The sequence below is a fragment of the Pinus tabuliformis genome, chromosome 9 (assembly GCF_031772625.1).
Source record: "Pinus tabuliformis cultivar Carrire ecotype Pingquan chromosome 9, CPIR1, whole genome shotgun sequence".
In the NCBI taxonomy this organism is placed as follows: Eukaryota; Viridiplantae; Streptophyta; class Pinopsida; order Pinales; family Pinaceae; genus Pinus; species Pinus tabuliformis.
This window is the reverse complement of record NC_142307.1, coordinates 1,055,133,883-1,055,159,891: the sequence shown is the minus strand read 5'-3', so window position 1 is coordinate 1,055,159,891 and position 26,009 is coordinate 1,055,133,883. Positions and strand designations below refer to the sequence as shown.

The window sequence follows — 26,009 nt, the reverse complement described above, 5'->3', positions numbered from 1 at the left end:
AATGCTTACATGGATGAAGATCAAAACAATGATATTTCAAATGGCCAACTCGGTCACAATATTGGCATTTCATAGTCTGTTGTTGTTGTTGTTATGGAAGAGGGGCAGAATCTAGAAAAGCTAGATGTGAGTTGTCATGAGGAGAAGTTGAATTGTCATGAATGAATCCAACACTTTGAAACTAAAAGGGATTTGAGTAGTCTGGAATATGGAAGGACAAGTCCTTGTCATATCCAAGACCAGTTCTATGCTTGTTGTGGATAAGTTGTTCCCAAGGTCTGATGATGGGCTTGGGAAGTGCAGACTAAATTTCTGCTTTTGCATGCAAATCTGTTGTTGTATTAGGCATTGAATCTGAATTTGCAACATTATTGTCTTGCTGTTTATGGGAGTTTATTTCAATCTTCTGAACAGAAACAGGTTCATAATGATGACTCCACTCGCATAATTCTTCCTGTTGTAGTTGAGATTAAAGCTGCAAAAATTCAATCTGTTCTTGTGCATATTTTAGACATGTCTGAATTTCTGAGAGAGACCCTTTGCTGATTTGGAATGTTTCATCAATAGTAGATTGTATAAGAGTTTTCATGAACTCTAATAGTTTAGTAATTGTAGCCATTTTTCTCAACACTTAGAAATGCACCACTAGAAGCTTGTTTTAGTATGAGTTTAGGTGAAAATGTACCCTAAATAATCACAATGCTTGCAACAAAATTCTAATATATCTTCATAAACATTTTAAACATTAGAGACCCATCATTCCAAGGTGCATGTATAACCAACATCGGCTTCAAAGGCTCAACGTAGCACTCAACCATCAACACAATTCAAGAACAATACTATACCAATCCAAAAGACATGATTTCAACGTATAGCCTCCAACGCTATATGTTAAGAGCACCTTCAATGAACATGTAAAGAGTGGGGACACATGAACCATATAAATAGCACATGAACTACTGTACATTCACGCTATCCAATCATATAATACAACATACAGGAAGCATATATTCTCTTCATAGGAACTTTTTTTTTGCCACAAGTCAGATTCAATGTACAGAGAACACAAACTAATATATCTCTGTCAAAATGCAAGGATGAATATGGACTAGAACTCTTCCATTATAAAATCCTTCCCTGCTTCACTAGTCAGTAAACTTCTCAATGGAATAGGAAAGTTCTCGAAGTTGCTTTGATTGCCAACTTTGTTTAAAGCGTTCGCTACATGCTCCAAGTGTTTAAGCGAATTACTGCGAGAAGAGAAATCGACCCACATAGCAGAAGCACTTTTGCAGAGATCCAATTTCGTTTGATTGGAGAGTCACCATGAAGTTGGTAGGATTCTATATTATTCAACAAAATGGGTGATATATTTGAGAATGAAAATGAGACCGCACTCGCCATTGACGAGTACATAGAGAGCGTGGACGCCCAAGAATTGGAAGCCGATTTGGGGAAAGAATGCACGTATCCAAAGGGGTATATGAACAGACAGGCTGTTTTCTCATCCCTGACATGCGTGCCCCCAGGCAATGCTGGTGTATGTATAGCCTACTCTTTAACTTGTCATGAAGGCCATGAAGTGGTAGATTTGTGGATGAGAAGGTGATTTAGATGTGACTGTGGGAATTCAAGGTTTGACAGTATCTCCTATAAGCTTATTCCAGACAAAGATTCTGAAAATCATAACAATTCTTACAGTCAGAACTACAAGGGCTTGTACTGTACTTGTCACCGACCATATCCTGAACCTAATGGGGAAACCCATGCTCAGCTCATGGAATGGCTCTACGGTCTTTGGCAAATGGTTATTTTGCAACTTTAACCATCACAATTTCAATGCATAGGAGTTTAGTCAATGCCAAAACAGTAGAGATATATACCAATAGTGTTCCCACAGCGTGATACCAACAACCTTCCAACACCGAGCTTATAGTGGTCCTTCACGCAACACTAATTTCCTCAACGGATATGCCAATTCAATAACCGGAGAAACGTTCAAGATGCAAGATCTCCTAACGCCCGAATTGAAATTTATCTGCCATTCTTCATCTCCACCATGGGAATCGATCTCGAGTGCTTTCTCTATCTGGTCTCCATGTCTGTCACAGAGAAAACCATGCAGAGAGGTTAATGATACATGTTCGCATGTCTTTCTGTAATGGTAGAGAAACTAATTCGCAGCAACGGTGTGTAAATTGTTGTTGGATGTGGTCCGACTTCAATTTGTATGCAGGACTGGTGCCCTTCCATGCAGGAACGAACTATCACGCAGATGGCTATTAGGGCTATGCAACAAGAGACTGTTCGGTGGATTGGGGCAGCATTCAATCAAATATATGCTGCGATAGTTCTGGTTTCAAAAGAGATGGCTTCACGCAGATAGGATTATGAATGGATTATGAAATGGCTTCAATGGGGCAGGAGAGCATTTGAGTTTGTTGTCCAGGTGAGGAAGACAAGCGATCAAGATCAACAGTTGAAAACCATGCAGCCAACCATCCCGCAGCGCAGTAATGGTTTCTAAATTTAGGCAACAAGAAAACAGTGGATAGACTGCACAGTAGGCACGTAGAGAGGCAGTGTACCATGATGATTATGCACAGAAGACACGTAGAGAGGTAGTGGAGAGACTGCGTAGTAAACAGAGATTATAATTAATGAAATGGTTAGATGTACAGTGGATGTTGGAAAGAAAGAGTGCTGACAATTGCAGAGAATGCCCAAAAAGTGAGAAAATGTTCATGAAATTCATGGCAGAAATAACCTTCATAGAAAGGCCATAAAACAAATGGCTCAAATTAATTATGCAGGGCAGGAATACGCCTACTCTGATAACATGTTAAACACACATGGGCAACAAAGAATTTTAAAGGATAAAACATGAGAGTGCATTTTTATTAACAACTAATATACATTTATAGTATATATTGTGACCGTTGGGTTCCGCATCCCAAGGACTCTTGGACTCCTTTTGTCTATTCAACTTCCACACTAACCCATTGAGGATTAGATGTCCAACAAACAATAAGAGTATGTATCGACTATAGGGATATTAATCGAGCTTGTCCTAAAGACAATTATCCAACCCCCTATATCGATCAAATTATTGATGATTGCGCTGGAAGTGAAATTTTATCCTTTATGGATGGTTTCTCTGGTTATAATCAAATCAACATACCCCCTTCTGATCAACCTAAAACAACTTTCATTTGTCCATGGGGGACATTTGCTTATTGCAAATTACCCTTTGGATTGAAGAACGTTGGCGCAACTTTTCAAAGGGCTATGTCTTACACATTTCATCACATTAAGCACATTGTGTAGCCTTATCTCAATGATTTACCCACCCATTCATTGCGTAGAGCTGATCATCTCACTCATTTACGAGCTATCTTTATGAGATGTAGGCATTATTGAATTTAGCTAAATACACACAAATGTGCATTCTGTGTAGAAATGGGTTGCTTACTGGGATTTGTTGTTTCAAAGCCTGGTATTCGTGTTGACCCCTCAAAGGTTGAATCCATCGTCAATCTACCTCCTCCTTCGACTCTTCGCCAACTCCAAAGTTTGCAAGGGAAAGCAAACTTTTTACGTCATTTCATTCCTATCTATGCTAAGATAATGAAAGGTTTTACCAGGTTGTTAAAATAGAATACTCCATTCTTTTGGGATGAGATCATTGATCAATCTTTTGATGCACTTAAACACGTGTTAACCCATCCGTCGTTACTGCATCCTCCCAATTACAACCAGGATTACTTTTTGTATCTTGCCCCTTCTCATTCCACCATTGGCATGGTTTTAGTTCAGGAAGATGAATTCAACAATGAACATGTGATTTACTATCTTAGTTGAAATTTTCATCCGACTGAGCTTAAATATTCGCATGTGGAGAAACTGGCCTTGATAGCTGTCCAAGTTGTCTAAATATTTCGTCACTACATCTTATTATGTAAAACTACGATAATTTCTCACTGTAACCCTATGATGTATATCTTGACTAAACAATTGCTAGGGGGCAAGTATTCCAAATGGATAGTTATCCTGCAGGAATTTGACTTGGAATTTGAAAGATCCAAGGCAAAGAAATCTTTGGTTTTTGCCGAACTGATTTGTGATTTCCCGTGTACTGATACTGAAACTATGGAAAAGCAGCCCATTGCAGATGAATCCTTGTTTCTTATCAGTACTCTTGATCCTTGGTATGGAGATATTATTATTTATCTCCAAACCCAATCTTTTCGGCTTGAAATCTCACAATCTCAGCGACAAAAAATACGTTTCCAATCCCAACAATACAATATTATTGGTGATACACTTTATCATTGTGGAGCGGATTCTATTTTCTGACATTTTCTAACTCATGAAGAAGTTGAAAAGGTTCTGAATGACTGTCATTCTGGAGCATGTGGCGGTCATATGTCTAGGGATGCCACAGCTCAAAGGATATTACGCGTTGGTTATTTATGGCCGTCCTTATTCAAAGATTGTATCTATGCAATCCGGAAATACCACAATTGTCAAATCTTTAATCATAAAATGCGTACTCCACTTGCTCCTCTTCACCGTATAATTGTTGTTGGTCCTTTCACAAAGTGGGGTATTGACGTTATTACATGTGACCCTCACCCGGCCGGGGGGCATACGTATATTATCCTAGTGGTAGATTATTTTAAAAAGTGGGCCGAGGAAGTGCCTACATTTTCAGTAGACGGAAAGACCGCTACAACTTTCGTATTCAATCATATAATTGCTAGATTCGGTGTTCCTCAAGCTATTATTACTGATCATGGAAGTCACTTTCGAAATATCATGATGACTGAACTAACAGATCAACTTGGTCTGTGCCATGATAGTTCTACTCCATATTACCCATAGGCTAATGGTCTAGTTGAAGCTATCAATAAAGTTTTAGTCACTATGATCAAACGAATCCTTGATATTTATAAGTCAAATTGTGCATACCATGCTATTTCCAACACTTTGGGCATATCGGACCTCAGTGAAAACATCGACTGGTTTCACTCCTTTTCAACTGGTCTACGGTTTGGAAGTAGTGTTACCTATTGAATGCGAAATTCCATCATTAGAATTAGCCATAGAATTACTCCCAGCTACTTCTGAAGAAGAGAAATGTTTTTTGTACGTAGCTCAGCTAGATGAGAATCGATGCACTACTACGATAGCAAACAAGACTAATGCGAAATGAATGAAAGCTCAGTACGACAAAAGTGTTACACCTTATAATTTTTTAGAAGGAGACCTAGTTTTAGTATATGATCAAGCGAACGATAAGCTAGGGGCTGGAAAATTTGTACCTATGTGGCATGGTCCTTACATTGTTAAGTGAAAGCTAACAAAAGGGGCTTATGAATTGATAGATTTTGACAGTTTCTCTTTGGATAAACCCAGAAATGGACTTTATTTGAAGAGATATTATGCTTAAATTCTGTGTGGATATTTTTTGTTAGATTAGTTTCTTTATAGCTGGTGTGTTTTAGATTAGAAAAGTGTGCCTAGTTTAGAGAGTGCTCTTATCACTGTTCTTGCTTATCTTGATTTTACTCTTGATATTGCAGATGTCGATGTCTCTTCAAACATACATTGGTTTTGCTAATAGTGCTTATCGTAGTACATGGAACATTTCTTCCATAGCTTGGGTTATCTATTCACCCTCTGATGAGTTAGTGTCTATGCATGGGGTAAGCCTCGGTAAAAAAACGAATAACATTGTAGAGTATAGTGCAGTGATTGAGTTATTATCTGAATCCATCTCATTTGGGATTCAGAGTTTGATTGTTAGGTTGGATTTTGAACTCTTTGTATTACAGCTTAACAGGGTTTATGCCATTAGAAATCCAGTGTTATTAAGGTTATTTTTGAGAGTTCGTCTCTAGTATGATAAATAGACATTTGCAATAATAAAAACAGTAAATTTAATAGCATTCGATAACATGTTACACGAGATAGCTGGTAATAATGATATATCATAGCATAGGACTGTCTTTCAAAATATGCATCGTCTTCAATCATAGGTTGAAAAACACCTTATGATCGGTAAAAATGATAATACAAAAAGACAAAAATGTCGTGAGTCTACAAAATCGATCATCCTATCCCTGGTGATGATCACGATAAGAAACTACTGCTCGGGACACCCTACATAGCAACCTGCTAAAAGGTTCTAGGACCCCAATCACATATCTCTGTAACCTAAGTGGAATATCATCTATATCAGTCTCTAGAATATCTAGTGTCAAGCACTCTAGATGATGCTCCAAGTCAAACATGATCTCTGCTAATTGGCCCTGTGGGGCTGGTGCTGCTGCAGCTGGGTGTCTCCTCTCGTAAGGCTGGAGAGCATCTGGTCGTCATGGACCCACATCTGCATTTAAACTTTTTATTGTCAGTTTTGGACGATTTAAAAAAAAAAACGGAATTAAAACTTAGAAAGTGTTGAAAATGGTTTTTACCTGAATCATCCCATTGCTCTCCTGGTGGAATAATCATGTCTCAATCGCCATGGTAATCCATCTTGGCATATGGAAAGTCATGAATCACAAAAATTTGGGTGTTCAACCAACGAAAATATGTAGGCAGAAATTGAACAACCTCTATGCCCTCAGCGTGACGGGCCATCAAAGCAACCCAACAAACCATTCTAGGCTCTCGAGGAAGACCAACATCAACAGGAATATGTTGCGGGGCTAACATGGGGATCCTCTCTAGAGCAAAGGTGACTATGATAAATCCATATCCAAAGTTGTTCAGCTTTCCATTCTTTGCTCTGGCTAGTTGGCCTTTCACATTTGCCAACACAGCCTTGCACTAGTTGTATATTGTGCCTCGAAAACAGTCTATAGCCATCTGCATCTAGGATCTAGTAGCCACATGCAATTCTGCACTCCCGGATAGTCTGGTAATAGTGAATGCAATAAATTTAAGCTCAGGATGGATGATAGTTTTAATATCAATCCGTTTCTCCTTGGGGTCTGCTTGATCATCGCAAAACTCCAATAGGAGACTAGCGACAGACTAGCCATCTGGCCTAGTCCTGAAAAGAGATAATTATTCGCCCCTCTTGGACAAACCAGTCAAAAAGTATATGTCCTCCAGCTCGATTTTGAGCCGGTGGCCACCAATCACAAAACATTGGTCCTGTGTGCTCCATCTGTCTACCAGCCATGCCCAAAGGTCTACTTGGGCCCTCATGCCCTGTATGGCCCAAAACTTATACAGTCTACATGCTCTCAATGCCTGCAATGTGGGCATATGACTTATTGCATCAAAATCTACATCTTCATGCTCACGTTCTCGCCAAATAAGCATTTTGAATGTCCTACAATGCATAAAAATACATATCAGAACAAGCTTATTTGAAAAAATTTGGGCAAAAATGGAGAAATTTAAGTTTTAAAATTCATTGTGCAAGGTCTGCACCCACTGCTTACAAACAATGTGTAGGTCCGCACAAGTTGTGAGTAATAGGTGCAGACCCATGACTTTTTTCCTTATAGAAAAAAGTCAGGGTCCTCAAAACCTGCATGTTGCAACTGCAGAGCCCCGCGAACAATTTTTTAAACCTATTTTTCCTTTAAAAATCAAATTTAAAGCCTAAAAACAAAATGTAAACGGATGAAATGCAAGTTAAGGAGGATGTGGATTACCTGGAGCTGATGGTTTTCGATTCCGATGAACAGATTTTCCAGAATCTTCACAGGAACTTTTTTACCCAAAATCTCTCACTTTTCACTTTGAACTCAAATGGTAAAAATGAAGTTAGAAAAGCCCTTTTTATAAGTTTTTTCAAATAAATGAATTTTTAATTTATTTATTTTTCACTTTAAAAAGGTAAACTAAAAAAAAAAAAAAACATTTTTATTTATCTTAAACAGTTATGTGTAATGTTTCGAGTTTTTGTGCAGAATATTGGATTTTTCGGGAAAATTGATCATTTTTCAACAAAGAGCATACCTTTATCACTTTTTCAAACTCTTTCAAAAATTTACGAAAAAGCGAAGAATTGGAGTCCTCTTTAAGCCCTTTTCAGACTCTCGAAAATTGAAAAGATTTCCGAGCACTTGATTGTTCAAACTCGTTAAAATAAATGAATAATCGTCCCTTCAGTATAAGTTTACCCCTTTTACGGACTGAAATGGACTACTTACGAAAAGGTATACATTGACTAATTACGGTCAATTGAGTTCTCTCCCGCATTATTTTATCCTTTTTTGGGCTCGAGGGACTAAATTTATGAAAAAGTACCCCCATGTAGTTTTCTTAAGTTTTTCTTCTGACTCCCTAAAATTGAAAAACACTGAGTTTTTCCTATGTTGGACTCGTTAAAATTGAACAGTAAAGGACCTATTCAATTTTAAACAGGAATGAACCACTCCTACTTAGGGTTTGAATTTTAAACTAAGTTGGACTCATCTGAAGGATGAGCTTATAAACAAGAAAATGTTATCCTCCTCAAGCTTTTCAAAAATAAATAGGTACTTGCCAGAAATGGTGGGGGAAAAGAGAGAAAAATGAACCTATTTGTTACACTTTGTTTTTTAAAAAGCCGTTAACCACTCTTGAACATGACACTTTTTGTTCAACTAGGTTGGGAAAATCCTTTGCCTAATACTTAATCAAACTACATTGAAAGTCTTCAGCCAGTTTCTGGGTATTAGCTTTGGGTCAATTGTCACCAAACCATTTGCAGTGTCGTTATGTGTTCAAGAGAATAGTTTAAACAAACCATTCATCTGTGATATATCTGTCATCCATTTTGACCATCCCTGAATCAGTGCTTGCCAATATATTTCTTCAAAACTTGATCTATGATTTCATGTTGTGGGCTTGCCTACGACGGATCACTTTCTATTGACTTCAGCTCATTATCTAGGAATTTGATCTAGAAATCGTCAATACCTTGAAATTTGCATGCCCTAATGGCAGGTTTCTCACCTTCAACGATAGGTTGCATCATTGACCTTTGATTGAATGATTCTATGACATGTTCGAATTCAGCTCATTTATTCACATTTCATCGATTGTACTGAGTACTTTGAGAGCCATTGATATTACTGGTGGTTTCTCTCACACTTGTTAACAGTCCATATCATTGACTGGTAATCAAGTGGTTTCTACCATGTTCGACTTCGATACATTCATTCACATGGATAGAATCATACTAGTTCGGGAAGAGAAATCAAGACCCTGGTTCTAGCTTCTACCATCCAGGCTGCGAGGAATTTTGTTATTCATTATACAGTGGACTATTCATAAATAGTTGGTTGTGTCCATACTATGTCTACACATGTCTATACTCTTGATGTATTACAAAATCATTCCTGTATCAGAACAGTTTAGTCATTTTTCTAGTTAGTTTCGATCTGGGAATGCCTACCTCAGTAATGATATGTCTACATACATATATATATATATATATATATATATATATATATATATATATGCATTGAATGTTTTTATAGGTTCTGATTGGGGTGTCCACAAGATGATCCTTGAAATGATAAAGTACTTCACTCTTCATACATAACAGACTCTATCTTCATCTATTACAGACTTCTCACTTTAGGTGGCAATCTGTTGCACTAAAAATTGTCACCTTGACATTCTGCTATCTGTGTGAGTTCATTACCACTCATACTTTCCTCCTCTGCAAGTCTAAAACATCAGTTCCTCATATCAAGTCTTGAAAATAAGAGAAAAGCTCTCAAAAGTTTTTAAAACTCTGGTTCTGCACTTTCTCTTTGTCTTACTTGTGGTCCCGCACCTAATGGTCATGTCTCTGGCGCACCTGACTACACTGTCTCTGTGTTAAAGGTGTGGACCCTTGTAAAAGTTAAAAAGGTGCAAGTATACTCTGAAAAAACTCACTTTCAGTTATTTCTAGAAGCTTCTGAAAGGAATCTCGAGGTGGCAAGTTCGCTCTTTTAAGGTTCATGTAACCCATACCTTAAGGAGCTAACCCCTTGATGTGAGGATCTTATTCCTTTGAAGGAGGATTCTATCCCTTCATAGGTGGAGTTGTAACCTCATCCTCTGCATTATAAAAAGAAGCATTGAGCTGGTTAACTGGTTAAAACTTAGTCTTCTTTAGTTGAGTTTTTATGAGGAGAGATTACATACCTCTATGTATCTCATTTGGAAGAGTGCAAGACTCGTCAAAGTAAAGGAAATTCCTGTTTCGGACCCCAGGAAGAACTTATTCAACATCAAGGCTGAAAAGGTTGTAAAGTTCTACTATTCAAAGTTAATACAAATATATTTGTTTTTCTAAATAAGTTGTTAATTCATTGTTTATTTTATGGATTCCTTGATCACCATAATAGGCATGATTTATAATATTTTCTATGCAGGTGCTATTTAATGTTTGCTTGTTTGTGATTTCAGGTCTTCAAAGATAACTCTTTCGAATGATTGGAGGATGACTACTATGAACAAGCATTGGATCTAAGGTAGGATCTTAACACCTTTTTAGTATTTACTTATAAATCGCATATGTCTAGAGAAAGATAGGTTTGTTTGTCTGTTTGTTGCTAGACTATCTTTTGATACTAGGGAGATCGGTCTTGTCTGCAAGATCGATTTATCTGGCCAACAATGTGTTGAAGCAGCAACTCAAGGAAGAACATGAAGCTACATAGACATACGAATGAGTTGCAACAGAAATAGGAACAACAGTAGGCGCAACATGCACTCACAGATGAAACTACACCAGTACAAGTTAAAGATCCATCCTAGTAGCTGACACAGAGCAGACATGGTGAGCAATGTTATTAATTGCATGCAAGATGTTCAGCAACATGCATGTCATTGTGCGTAGGCATGCAATCCAACCCATTCAAAACACTCACCAAGGTGAAGACAAGAAGCAATTCCAACTGGAGCTGAACATGTACTTCAACAAGTTGATGCACATGACTACCAACACACAGTTGAAGATCAGCATGGACACTATGTATTAGTGTGTTGTCGGCTCAGCCACAACCAAGAAGACCATGTGCACGTTAACTGACGAGTTGGATGAAGGAGTCGAACCAATGCACCAATTGCAATGGAGGCAAGAGTTCGCTTCAACAAGATGTAACCATGAGGTGAATGCACACCATCATGGATGACCAATTTTGGCATCAGCTCACCACCTTCACCATCACAAGTATGCTAAAGAGTTGGTCTCACCACAACAGACAATGTGTTAGTGATGTCTTGCATGGCTTTCTCAAGCCATTTTGTCTCACATGAGTACATGTGCATTGTAATGTAACATCATGTCAAGTGTAAGTCAAGTGTCAACAGTCGAATGTAAGAGTCATAGAGTAGATGAAGAGTCATGAGGGTAGATGAACTTCCACAAAGGGGAATGTCAAGGGTCACCCCACCCTTTTCTATAAATAGTCCCTCATAACTCATTGTATAGGCTTTTGGTCAGCCAAGCTTATGATAAGACTATCTTGGAGAAAGCTTGGACATTATTGTAACACGCCTTGGCTTCTCCATTGCACAGAGCTAGTTCATCTCTTCGGAGGAGCAGGCGGATGTGGCCGTAGCATTCCAATGTTGGGGCTAGTAGGTATACATGGATTTATGGTATGATTGGGACTTACACTTCTTCATATAATAAGAGCCAGCACATTTTCATGCATATGAAGAGCCAACACATTTTCATGCATATATTGTTATTGTAGTTGGACTGCTCCAGTTTCTTAGCAATATATGTTGTTTAACTTACTTAGTTGTGTATGAACTACTTTGTATGTGATTATATGAATCTTGTTGCAGATGTGTTGTTGGTTTAACCATCACTTTGGATTGTCGACTGATCTAATTTCCAGCCTATGATGCATCATCTCTCATGTGTTCCCTTCTCAACTGAGTACTACTACCAGTTTCCAAGGGGTGCACTCATCTCACCTCCTATGTGTCAGAACCTTTCATTCACCTTCCTTGACTCATTTTAGTAGTCACACCCTTGCTACTGACAAAGATATCCTACTTGCCTCTGTGCAACATTGCAGTCAAGGCATTATCTTACGACCCACTGCTGGGACTCCTACACCAAACAGTTTAAGGTCTGATTAGGACTTCTTACTGGGGATGTCCCCTTGACATGTTGGTGGGTCCAACACTGTCAACAGGTGTCAACCTTGTATGTTGTGGAAGACTAGAAGAAACAACACTTCCATCTTTGTAGTTGTGATTAGTAGACTTCCTTGTTGCCATAATTTTTCTTTCAACTTTTCTTGCCACCCTGAATGCCTTGTCCAATGAATCAGGTTCCCAAAGGAAAACCTCATGTTGTATGTTATCCTTTAAATTACCTATGAAGACATCAATGTTATGTTCCTCTGGAATATAATTTATTCAATTTTTGGAAGTCATCAATGTGCTCCACCATTGAACCTTTTTTTTTTAGATTTATCAATTGGCTAAAGAAGGTGTTGCTCTTTGTATCCTCATAATGTGCTATCATTTCCTATGTGACCAAGTGACAAGTGGTTTATGAGAATAAAGTCATCGATACCATACAAACTGATTGGGTTCTAAATATAAAGTTAAAATGCGTACACTTTGTGTGTGTTGCACATTATGGAGATCAAAATATTGCTCCATCTATACCGTCCATGTTACCAAATCCTTTTCATCGAAATTCCTCATATCAATATTTGCAATATGGTGGGTCTTCAATCCAATGTTAGAGTCTATGAAATCATAATTAACAATTCTTTTTTTCTCATCGTGAGTTTCATCTAATATCTTTTCTCCATTAGGAAGCATTTCTTGTAGAAACTTTATCAAACTTTCTTTCAAAACTTCCATGTTTTCTTTTAAACCATCCTTTGAACCTTCCATGTTCGCTTTTAATCCATCCTTAAAACCTCATGTTTTCGGGAAAACTAGTGTCTTTTCGATCTGCTAGTCCCACTAAGATGGGTAGCTATCTTAGAAACAAACAATCAAAGAAAATTGTGATTTCCTTTATGTATGATAGATAAGAGAGAATCAAAGAGTACCAAACTGAATCTTCCGCTTGGCCCTTTGCTTGTTTCCTCTCTCCCTTGATAGAGCTTTCCACTCCCCTCCTACTTGTCCTGCTTTATAGAATACCTGTAGATGAAAAGCAACAAAACACTATCAAAGCATCTTGATCTATAATATCATAAACAATGCAGAATCAAAAATACATTGACCATACAATTGCATTCACAAATACATGATTATATGGAGGAAAACTCAAATAAATTTATTAATAGTAGAAGAGAGGATTACAACCCATCTTTCTGATCTAGCATCATCCTCCTAGCATCAAAGCCCTCTTCACCTCATGAAAAGCAAGATCACCCAACAATACAATATCTCTCCTCAAAGATAAACCAACAACACTTCCTTACAAAATACAAAATTTTAGCCTCAAGATCTCTCAAATGAGGGATCCATATATAGATGTTTTTCAAGGGTGTGATTCAGCTCTGGGTTTTTTATTAGTGTCATTCCACTGATAGTTCTTGGTTCCACTTGGAGATTTCATTGATATCTTACTCATCCCTGGGCAAATTCACAAAGGCAAGTGTCACAGGAGAAGTTTCTAGAAGATTCCATGAGCATCCACTTAGCAAACTGTCTCTGCCATTTGCCTATTCTCACTCATCGCACCCCACAAAAGGCTCTTTCAGTATGCATCACACCTGGCTAGTGTAGCAGCCAGTATGCATCATACCTTGACCACGGAGCAGTCAGTATGGTCCAGTTTTGGCCAGTTCTGAGTGGTTTTTCAGGTGGAACTTCTGGGAAATGATGTAATCAATTGACCATAATCCTTTAGGGTATGAAACAACAATTTTAGAGGTTAAAGAGCCCTTGTTTTATTGACATATATGATTGGGGTTGAAGTGCCCAAATATGTCTATAATAGTTGCCCCCTAAAGCATGAGGTCATAAATCTTTTGATGTTGGGTGAAATGCTTTATCATGAGGATCCAAGGTATTCGAACTGGAAAGTGACCTGTATAAGATATAATGCAATACATCATCATCATATTATTTTCATGATCTAGCTGAGGCGGGCATTCCCATGCTCAGTTTTATAAATTCATTTTCATGTACATGGAATAGATAGCCATCTGTGGTTGCAGACTAGTGATTCTTTATATGTAGAGTCATCATCCCTTAGCTTGGATGATCATTTGTGCAGCTTCTGTGTATATTTTATGTCTTTATTTTCCTAAATATATTGCAGCCTGGATGGATGAAACTAGATCCGAGGTCTTCAAACTCAATCAATCTTTGCCCGATGCAAAAGTCGATCGATGTGAAAATATTTTCTTAAGTCGAACATGGAAATGCATCACCTGATACCAGCCAGTGATGTAAGCTGTTAACAAGCATGAGAGGAATCACCGATAATGATAATGACCCTCAAGGTATTGTACTGCAATTCACGTGGTGTGAATATATGAGCCGATGTCGAACACCACGTAAAATATTTCAATCGAACGCCATTGATGTAAACCTGTCGCCGGAAGTGAGAAACTTGCCATTGAGGCATGCAAGCTTCAAAGTACTAAATGGGTTGTTTCTAAGTCAACTTCTTGGATAATGAGCTAATGTCGACAAAAAGTGACTTGTCATAGGAGGGCCTTGATGAATCCCACATCTACGACACAAAAAGAAGCAAATGATTTTCTAGAGGTGAAAACAATTTGATGATACAAGGTTTAGGAATGGCGGTCATGAAAAATGGAGCGTGAAGGTATTGCAGTGGATGAGGCATTAGCTGGGTGGTGAATTCTTTGAATGACTTCTCTTGAACATATCGACAATACTAAAATGGATTGGTAGCGTTAACCCCAAAAATGGATGGTATGGAGGACCAATGGCGATATGACCGGTGAATGGAATAACCCAACTCGACTCAATCATGGTGATGGAGTGAAAGTGTCATGTTCAAGAGCGGCCTGCTACCAATGAAGTTATTCAAGTTTTCTTCCCTTTTTCCCTAGTCATTGCTGACCAGTACCTCTTTATTTTTGTCAAGCTTGAGGAGGATAACATATGCTTGTTCTATAATTTTCCCTTCGGGCAAACTTGACGCTATGTTTTAGCGAGCCTAGCAATAGTGAAACTTGTTCTTGTCTAGGTGGACAAGTTTGTCGCTATTGTTTTAACGAGTTTAATGACAAAGATAACTCAGTCATTTTCATGTTTAGAGAGTTTGAAAATGGACGAAAAGGAAACTCCAACATTCCTTTTTCGTAGCATAATCCCTTAAGTCCGAAAAATTATAAAATAATACGAAAGGGATGATTTTTTGATCGCTTTAGCGAGCCAAAAAATACAAGCACTCAATCTTTTGTTTGATAATCCCTCAGGCCCCAAAAGATTAAAATGTATAGGAGGGATGGCACTTCTCTTTACTTTAATGAGCTATAAAGGCCAATAGCTCGGCAATCTTTTCATATTTAGTGAGTCTAAAAAGAGCTTAAAAGAAACTCGTTTTTGAGGAACAAGTGATGTTTTCGAGTAGCAGCTAGTTCCAGGTAAGTTTGGAACTTCTCAAAACATGGTAGTGTGAAGAGGGTGGCTAACATAATCACTTGTCACAACTATTCCTCAAAAGGGTAAATAATTAAGTGGAAGTATATGATCGGCCAAAAGAATGGAGGTGATGGTAGAACACAACCATGGCTCAAAAGGCTGATAGCATGGAAATCACAGAGGTCGTTTACTGAAGGTGGGTTTATTTATTAATGAGATTTAACCTTGTGCCAACATGTGCTAAGTGGTAGGTTTATTTTTTAACGAGCTTGAACCTTGCGGAAACATTTCTCGTGCAGTCGTTTAAAGATGTCTCTTATTAATAGGTTCATTTTTTAGTGAGCTTGCACCATCCGAAACTTTGCTCAATGCCTTTTCGTGTAGGCTAGAAATGACCAAACTACGAAGCTAACTACACTAAAAGCCAAGGAACTACAAATGTTAGGTAGGATGGTTTTGTCCTCTGTCAAGGAAAAATCCTTCCTTTGGTCCGTCTGGTATGCAGACGTTTCTGGACCAACTGGCTAACCTAAGAAGTTGACATTAAAAAGCTAAAAAGCTAAAATTGCTAAAAGCTAAAAAATGAAATTGGTTGTCTTTTGCTTGCATAGAAACAGTTACATGCCCTCAAGCATGAAGAAAAGGAGAGTTTCCAGGTTACCATATGGAAGTCCTTGCAGTTAGGCAGGATCGTTTCTGTCTGTGGCTAGACAAAAACACTTCCTTGGCTCTGCCCATAGACAAAGGTGAATGGTGTGAGCTTCCAATCACATAACCTACGAGGAAGTAACTGTTTGAGATTGATCCCAAATCCTACAAGGAAATTGTGTTTCATACCAATCATATAACCTACAAGGAAATCTATATTTTTAGCTGGGTTTGTCTGCTGAAGCAGACCAGGGTGCATGCCTCCTAAGCTTCGTTACATTCACCGAACTACTCGTGGTAACTAGGTGGATGAACTAAAGGTTGGAGAGACATTCTTGATGCAAAGAGACCATTCAGGGATGATGTTTTACTTGTAGCTGTGTTTGAGCCAGGAAATGAAAGCTGGTCGATAAGCTGTATCATTTTTCCTTCATGTGGGAAACACATCACTCGGAAGAGTGTGGAAACAATAAATTCCATGCTATAAACATAGTCACACCCAAGGAATAGATTGTAATCTAATGGCCCTTGGACTACCATCACGTTCAAGTGAACGGTTTTCCTTTTCAAAGTTATTGTCAACTTCAGAAGGATCCCTAACGGTCGACTGGTTCCTCTGTTAAAGCCTGACAAATTTTGTGTCTCAGGCAGAAGCAATGGCAAACCAAGTGTTTTCCAAGCAATTGAGGAAAGGATACTCACTAAAGTCCCTTTATCTATGATAGTGCCAGACATGATGATTTTGTAAACTTGTAATATGATTCAGAATGGTACATTAGATGGAAGGTGGGGTCTCACTGGTTGATTCCAATCGAAGGAAACGACTAAAATGCTTGGAGGGGGTACCATATAAATGGCTGGATGAACCTCCTGAACTGGGGAACTTTCTTCCTGTTGTAAAGGAACAGGTGGATTTCCCCCAAGTTCATCAGACTCTGTATTAACAAAAGGAATTTGAATGGTGTCGTTCTCGTTCTCTTTGGAAATTATATCATCTAAAGGTGGACCTTCTAAAGGTAAGACTGGGTCGACTACCATCTCAACCTGTTGACTTTGGTCTAGTATGGACTCAGAAGGTTTAATTTCAATGATAGGTGTTTCAACCGATGATTGAGTTATGTCAGTAAGATTTTCAACTAGCAATGGACTTGGTAAGAGTTTCTTGTATCCAGGCGGAAGTTACTGCGGTGAAGTAGGATGGTTATCCAAGACACTTTTGGCTTTGTCCAGAAAAGGACAACGGTGAAGAGCATGATCGCCTTCACACAACCTACATGGAAATCTGACCTTTCCTTTTTTTCCATTGACTTCATTTTCACTAGTTGATGGTATGTTTTCAACCTGATCGCCAGAGGTTGATGACACCGGATGGTGTGAATGGGGAGACCATTCTCTCAAGATCCACATACTTCAAGGAAAATCTTGATGAAAATGGTTTCCTTTCCAAATTATGCATGGAGACTTGGGTTTGGAAAGTTCAGTGTGCAGATTTTCACCGGATGATGCATGGTTGCCCCCTTGCTTGATTGAATTCTTCTTCTCCTCAACTACTTGGTTTTTAGTATCACTAGTTTCACCAAGCAAAGAGGAAGAAAGAGAGGGAGAAACAAATGAAGTAGAAGGTGAAGGGACAACTTCAGTATCATCTGATTACTGATTTGATCGCTGAGGAATTACGGTGTTTTGAACAACAGAGGTTGAGAATAGCCATACTGGCAAGCCAATTGTGATTCCTGGAAGGGACAATGTAGCCATATATGGAACACCAATATCTCCCCATGAAGAGAAAGGACTAGGATTCCCCCTAAGGGGAATTCCTTGATTGGTGGACTCCATTACCTCAACCTAAGATCAATGAAGGAATAGGGATGTTATTTCGAATTAAATAAATTTTATGACGCTTTGACACAACTTTGCTTTTTCAATTTTTAAGAGTCAAGAAAAAGCTAAAGATGACTCTAGTTGCCTTTGATTTTTAATGAGTCTGAAGTGACAAGTGCTAAGACGGACCTTTTCTTTTAAGGAGTCGAAAAGGAACGAAAGTGACTACTCTAGAATTCTAGACAGAGGGATTACCAAGCCAATCGCAAAACTACAATATACACCTTGGTGGTAGATTAAAGAAAAATTACCAAGGACTTATGTACGACAGTCAATCTTCCTGAATGTTGTGTTTAGTGCATTGCGATCGATAGGCTAGCAGACACGACTTCCTATGGATAAAGGATATTAGCCTATTGTGGTCTCCCAATATATACTCGACGGTACGGGGAGCACAAGTCCGTACTGGAACTTGTTGTATCAAAGAGGAGGAATCATCCAACCTTCAATGAAAACGATAGTTACCAGGTTTTACGACACCGGAACACGTCTCTAGCCTAGACTTCTAGATGTGTTGCATTAGGTTCCAAAGCGTTTTTATGTTCATTGAGATTTATTTTAGAGTTGATAATTTTTTAGAAGTTTGTCTTTCAAGGTTCACCACGTGATGTAGATGTAAAATTCCTATATGGAATCCAAACTGATAAACAGTCGTTTGTTTTTTTTAGCAATGAAAATCCTAGCTACTAAGGAAAGAAGATTAAGATTGTTTCAACAGAGAGCAAAGAGCACACACTAAATGCACTTTTCCTAAATCATTTTCCCCATACAATCTAAATGAAAATGCACATGCATGTATTTATTTTTCCATTTCCTTAATGTGAGAATGCCAAAAAGGACAACTAAGTACAGATCTGAATCATTTTCTTGAAAGCGACATTTCAACAATTTCTTTTCAAAATGAAAGGAAGACTAAAAAGACACTTTCGATTTCGAATGGAAACTGGTTTCGACACTTCAAATATTGAAAAATCAAATCAAATACAATGACAAAAGTATAGTCGACTAGCTAGAGGAGGAAAACTTTATGACACTCTTCTTCTTGACCCAAAATGACAGTTACGACACTTTTGAATCAAAAAACGACAGTTCGATTAAGCTACTTTTGACAAAGAAGGACTGTAAATGATGAAAAATACATAAAAAAACATTTACAAATCCTAATCAATGGAGGCTGAATAATGTAAAGGAAGAAGGCTTCAACAATGAGATACTGATCATATGCAGCAAAACTACTGAATAGAGCTGAAAACAAGGAGGAAAAAACAAAGTTCCAAAGAGAGAAACAATATCACTCAATCATCGCACCTATCCTTAAGGGAAACAGGGATGCATCTCACCTGCAACACATGGGAGGTGCGATGCATATAGGCTGCCAATTACACACAGTGTGATGGGCTAAGGAGCGAAACTGAGTTGGGTTTTTGCTCAAAATTTGTAGCTGAGTTTAGTTATTTCAGCTAAGCTATGATAGATAGTAAAAACAAAGTAAAGGGGTATGATATTATGAGGTTATTGAGCTACCACAAGGGCACTTAGGATGTTTGCAATTCAGATGTTCAGTTCATAAACCAACCCGAAGATTAACTGAAGCAGCATTTATCTACTTTGCACTTGAATAACAAGAGCAGTTCGAAGGCTAGATGGCTAACTTCAAGCTTCGTCTGTAGTTTATAATGAAAACAAAAATAACAAACAAACAAACTAATAACTCCCCAGTGGAGTCGTCATTTTGTTTCTGGGAAAACTAGTGCCTTTTCGATCTGCGAGTCCCATTAAGACGGGTAGCTATCTTAGAAACAAACAATCAAAGCAAATTGTGATTTCCTTTATGTATGATAGATAAGAGAGAAGCAAAGAGTACCAACCTGAATCTTCTGCTTGGCTCCTTGCTTGTTTCCTCTCTCCCTTGATAGAGCTTGCCACTCCTCTCCTACTTGTCCCGCTTTAGAGACTACCTGTAGAGGCAAAGCAACAAAACACTATCAAAGCATCTCGATCTATAATATCATAAACAATGTAGAATCATAAATACATTGACCATACAATTGCATTCACAAACAACAAGATTCACAAATACACAATTATATGGAGGAAAACTCAAATAACTTTATTAATAGTGGAAGAGAGGATTACAACCCAGCTATCCTCCCAGCATCAAAGCCCTCTTCACCTCATGAAAAGCAAGATCACCCAACAATACAATGTCTCTCCTCAAAGATAAACCAACAACACTTCCTTACAAAATACAAAATTCCAGCGTCCAGATCTCTCAGATGAGGGATCCATATATAGATGTCTTGCAAGGGTGTGAGTCAACTCTAGGTTTTTTATTAGTGTCATTCCACTGATAGTTCTTGGTTCCAATTAGAGATTTCATTGATCTCTTACTCATCCCTGGGAGAATTTAGAGAGGCAAGTGTCACAAGAGAATTTTCTAGAAGATTCCATGAGCATCCACTTAGCAAACTATCTCTGCCATTTGTCTATTCTTGCTCATCGCACCCCACAGAAGGCTCTTTCAGTATGCATCACACCTGGCTAGTGTAGCAACTAGTATGCATTGCACCTTGACCATGGAGTAGTCAGTATGGTCCGGTTTTGGCCAGTTTTGAGTGGTTTTTCAGGTGGAACTTCTGGGAAATGATGTAATCAGTTGACCATGATCCTTTAGGGTATGAAATAACACTTTTAGGGGTTAAAGAGCCCTTGGTTTATCGACATATATGATTGGGGTTGAAGTACCCAAATATGTCTATAACACCTTCCATGTATGATTTTAAACCATTCTTAAAACCATCCATTTTAGCTTCCATTTTATTTTTTGGTTACTCTTTGCGAGAGCAAAATTTGTTGCACTTGGTCTCGTAATTTTGATATATCATGTTGCATTTCATCCTCTTCTTCGTGCATCACATTATAGCTTTCGTTTGATTGCAGGTGTTTCCATTTTATTTATTTATGTCATTTTAGAATCAAACAATGATATTTATGCTTCAATATGCCTCTCAAATCACTTCAAACTGATTTTTCAAACAAAACGTACATAAATTTTTAAAAAGTACACACCATTTTCATGCTTTGTAGGAGCTCGATATTTAATATGTTGTATCTCTATAAATTCAGATATTAAAGGTCTGAAATTCAGTCCTCTGGTATCCCTCTAAGTATTCTTTCCAATGCCACAAGTATGACCGAATATGGATTCTTCAAGGTAAATTTATGTCCAATCTCCCACGATGTCCTAATTATGGATTGGTTCAGTAGAGCTAACTTGTACATAGTGCCACATGTCATTGTTTTTTATATTCAGCCTTGAAAATTATATACACGATACTACATTTTGTGCAACTTTTGACACTTTTTTCAAAATTCAAATTCGATGCTTATAGAGGAAGATATAATGATTTTCCCAAGGTCACCTATTTCAGGCAAACTTTTGGAGCATCCAAAAACCCTAAATTCTTTGGACCATATCTCTGAAAATGTAGTGAAACAAACTCTAATTTTTTGCAAGAATTTCATTAGGATTTTAGCTACTTGTGGTAAAAATTTGACTTTTGAACATTCATAGAAAAAAATTAATAGTGAAAATTTGACGATGACCTATTTGCAGCAGTGAAATCCTAGAATCCAAAGCTCTGATACCAAATGTTATGCAACTAGCTCACAAATAGATAGATCAACGACTTAAAAAGTATCCTCTTTGAGGGAGAAAACCTCCTTTACATTACATAAATGAAAAATTCTTGGATGATACAAATGACAAGGCCTTCTTTTTATATATATGAGTCTAACAAGTCATAATATAATCAGAGCCTACGTAATAATATTAATGTAAGGGCACAATAATAATAATAGAGGATTTCTATGGGGCACAATAATAACAATGTTGGGTCCCTATAATACTAGTGATTACCCCATTAATATTGTATTTGTACCCCTTATTAATATTGTTGTGCCCCTATTGTCCCCATATTGTTATTACTGTGCCCCATAGAATCCCTCTATTGTTATTTTTGTGGCTTTATATTATTATTGTTAGGTCGACTGGGTTATATTGTGACTCCTTAGACTCCTATATATAGAAAGGAGGTTTTTTCATTTGAATCATCGAAGAATTGTTCATTTATGTAATGTAAAGGAGGTTGCCCCCTCGAAGAGGCTGAATTTTAAGGCATTGATCTATCTTTTCTATCTTTTTCTTGAGCTGGTTTCATAACATTTGGTATTAGAGCTTTGGATTCTATGGTTTCGCTGCTCCAAACAGGTCATCGTGGAATTTTCGCTATAACTTTGTTTCTGCGACATTTCAGAAGCTAATAAAAAACCCATTTGAGAAGACATCGCACTGAAGCTCGGATCTGAATTTCAGATTTTTTTGTGCTATATTTGCGGAGATATGATCTGAGGAAGTTGGTCTTTTTGCAGACTCCTGAATTACATTCCAAGCAGGTGACCTAGGGAAAATCATCATAACTTTCTCTCTGAGCATCGGATTGAAATTTTGTAAGAAGTTACAAAAAGAGGACGGACTGTAGTTTCTTGTATATATTTTTTAGAGCGAAAGGTCAAAACATGGACACATGGCACGTCATACAAGTTCGCTCTACTGAATTAGTCTATAATCAGGTCACTGTGGGAGATTTGGCATAACTCTTCATTGGAGAATCCAATTGGGGTAGCACTACTGGCATTGGAAAGAGGACACAAAGGGCTACCACAAGTCGCAATTTCAGAATTGGATGATCCGAAATTACAAAGATACATTAGAGGCAATATCGAGCTCCTACAAAGTGAAAAAAGGTGTGTAGATTTTTAAATTTTTGCTTAAGATTGGTTTGAAAAATTATTTTGAAGGAATTCAAAGGGCATTGTAGAGAATTAGTATCGGTAACTGATGCCCCGAGGAAAGAAAATGCAAACACCTAGTAAGCAATCTGAAAGCTCTAACATGACTCATGAAGAAGAGGAAGAAATGCTACATGATATATCAAAATTACAAGACCAAGTGCAACAAATTTCACTCTCACAAAAGCTAACAGAAGCTAAGATAAATGGAGTGGAATCTAATATAAAGGGTGTGGAAGCCAAGATTGACGATTTGAAGATAGATTTGAAGGCATATTTGACAAATTTTCTACAAGAAATACTTACTAATGGTGAAAGGGGAGGAAAGGAAACTCATGATGCAAACAAAGGAAATGTTAATCATGAATTCATAGACTCTAATGTTGGATCGAAGACGCACCATATTCCAAAAATCGATATGAGGAAGTTTGATGGCAAGGATCCCGCAACATGGATATTACAGATGGAGCAATTTTTCGATCTCAATAATGTGCAAAACACACAAAAGGTACGCATTGCAACTTTATATTTGGAACCAAATCAATTTGTATGGTATCAATGGCTTTGCTCTCGTAAACAATTTATCACTTGGCCAATTTTTACGGAAGAATTGATAGCACATTATGAGGATACAAAAAGCAACACTTTTTTTAGCCAAATGATAAGTCTCAAACAAAAGGGTTCAATAATGGAGCACATTGAGGAGTTCCAAAAATTGAACATAAGGGTAAAAAATGTTCCAGAGGAGCATAGGATTCATGTGTTAATAGGGTCTTTAAAGGATAATATCCAACATGATGTTCGCCTTTGGGAACCTGATTCATTAGAGAAGGCATTCAGGTTAGCAAGAAAAATGGAAAGCAAAATTATGGCAACCAGGAAGCATACCACTCACAACTATGAAGACAGAAGTGTTGTTGCCACTAATCTTCCACAACCTATAAGGTTGACACCACAACAATTGGGAGAAAAAAGAGCAAAAGGGCTTTGTTACAGTTGTGATAGCAAATACACTAAAGGTCATAAGTGTGCTGAGAAGAAATTATTCTACATAGATTGTGAAGAGGAAGAAGAAAAGGAGCAAGAAAGGTCAAAAGAAGAGGATATACTCCAGGAACAAAGCCTAGATGAAGAATAAATGAATCCGACCATATCTTGTAATGCATTGGCAGGAATTACCAACTAGTAAGTCAACAATTTAGGAACCAAAATTCCATGGACTAGATTCTTAACCAGGGAAATCTATCCAAGTAGGACTAAGGTGGACTCAAGATTTCAACCCCTCTAGGTACCATCAGGCTTACTTGTTAACCACCAACCCAAAAATCTAGGTGTGTAATATAGCTCAATAATAAAAACCGCCTTTCCAACTTCAGGGACTTAGACATCAACACAAAGTGTCTGCCAAATGTCTCCCTAGGAAATGCTTCACTTGCAAAGCCTTAACACCCCTTGATCTAGCATATCAAGAATGTCCAGTCTCTCCCAGTCAAACTGATTGGTAACCAACATGCTTTCCTTCGAGAGATTCACATGTACAATATCAATAACATAATTTCATATGTAAATAATCAAATACAAACCTTCAAGGTCTTCCAGGAAACATATGTTCCTTCTCAATTTTCCATAGTAGGACTATCAAGCAAATATTTGACGAAAGATTACTCATACATTTTTCTTCCTATTATTCATGCAACAACATATTCTTCAATTATATCCTACATTCATTCCATAGAAAATTTTAGGGGCGAATGTTCGCCCTTTGGCGAAATTAAGGGGTTTTAAATTTTTAGTGGGCGAATATTTTGTAACATAGTACATTTTTACAAATCACCTCAAATAGCCCACCTTATTTTAAGGGAGAGGGTAAAAAAGGTAAATCTAGCCCTTTAAATTAGGAGTTACAACCTTCCATTCGCCCATTTTCAAGAATAGGTTTTATTTAAGTAAATCCATTCGCCCATTTTCAAGAATAGGTTTTATTTAAGTGAATCCTATGGGCCAATGGCCCAAACACCATATTTATAAAAGAGGTATGGTAAATTAATAAAAATATAAATAAATGAGAGGTATGGTAAATAAATAAAACATTTTTTATATTTACTCCATAAGTCACCTTATATACATGCAAGGGTGTAAACAAATAAAAATATAAGTAAAGTGGAGGTATGGTAAATAAATAAAACGTCTTTTTATACTTACTCAAAAGGTATGGTAAATAAATAAAAACGCGGTAAATAAATAAAACCTCTTTTTTATATTTAGTCCATAACCCTCGTTCTATTTATGAAGGCTCAAGAAAGAGGTTTTATTTAAGTGAACTCTATGGGCCAAATACCATATTTTTAAAAGAGGTATGGTAAATTAATAAAAATATAAATAAACGAGAGGTATGGTAAACAAATAAAACGTTTTTTTTTATATTTACTCCACAAGTCACCTTATATTTATGAACACTCAAAAAATGAGTTATATTTAGGTGAAACCTATGGGCAAAATACTATGGGACAAATACCATGGACTAGATTGTTATTAATACCATGCAAAAAAACATTATTAACCCTAATATTAGTATTAATAAAAATAAAAATGGCACATGGTATTGACCCATGGTATTCACCAAAATGGCACATGGTATTGACCCATGGTATTCACCTGGAATGTAGCCCATTTAAATGGGGGAATTAAATGAGCATAGATCCATCTTTACTCTGGATCTACTAACCCCCGAGAGGTATCAAATATCGTGATATAGAAACTAGCATAGAGTGAAAGAGTAAAAATGGATGTTGTAATTTAATGTATGTTAAACATTTTAGCTTGGTTAAAATAAAAATCAACTATTAATTTTATTAATTTTTATAAATTACTAATAGTAATTTTTAAGCTCCAGGTTTATGATAACCCATGGTATTGACCCATGGTAATACCATGGTATTCATGTGAGCATAGACTATTTAAAGGGGAAATTCTATCATCTTAGATCCATCTTAATTCTGGGTCTACCAAGTGCTTAGAGGGATAAATAGATTTCATCCCCCTAAGAGTGGTAGATGTGGAGTTACGATGGATATAGG

The 26,009-nt window shown here is 37.4% G+C and overlaps 1 pseudogene; it reads right to left on the bottom strand.

The window, feature by feature from the left end:
* Positions 1 to 1,930: 1,930 nt before the first annotated feature.
* The window catches only part of LOC149152312 (DEAD-box ATP-dependent RNA helicase 53-like), a 55,501-nt pseudogene continuing 31,422 nt past the window's right edge, over positions 1,931 to 26,009 (bottom strand).